The sequence below is a fragment of the Anomaloglossus baeobatrachus genome, chromosome 9 (genome assembly GCF_048569485.1).
Source record: "Anomaloglossus baeobatrachus isolate aAnoBae1 chromosome 9, aAnoBae1.hap1, whole genome shotgun sequence".
Taxonomy (NCBI): domain Eukaryota; kingdom Metazoa; phylum Chordata; class Amphibia; order Anura; family Aromobatidae; genus Anomaloglossus; species Anomaloglossus baeobatrachus.
In genome coordinates, this window is record NC_134361.1 from 225,648,081 (window position 1) to 225,648,557 (window position 477).

Genomic DNA, 477 nt, shown 5'->3' on the forward strand with positions numbered 1-477 from the left:
AACCAGCACGACACTTTTGGTTCCTGGTGAGGAGAGTGCACGCATGCGCTGCTGGCTTATTTTTTTTTTCTTGACATGCGCGCTCATTTGCTTGCAGACACCCGCCACCTGCCGGCCATTGTGGAGATGACAGGGCAACGCTGAAGAGAATGGGAGTGATGGCTGCACACGGCTGATGGGCGCTGCTCCTGCTGCTGATATATTGGGGTAACAATACATTGTGGCCAGGAAGTGTGACTGGAGACAGTGTCTGGGGCAGAGTTTCCTTCTACATCACAACTGTATGAGGAAAATACGGCCAAAATGTTTTTATTTTTTTAGACTTTGCCAAATAACTTATATCTGCATAGGATAATATAGTAATAATACCATATAGAGTACCTGCATTGCCCACGTACTGCCCCCATTGAGCTCATGTGCTACATAGAGCCGGTGAACATAGCCAAAAAGTGCCAAAGAGCCACAGTCTGCCCACAT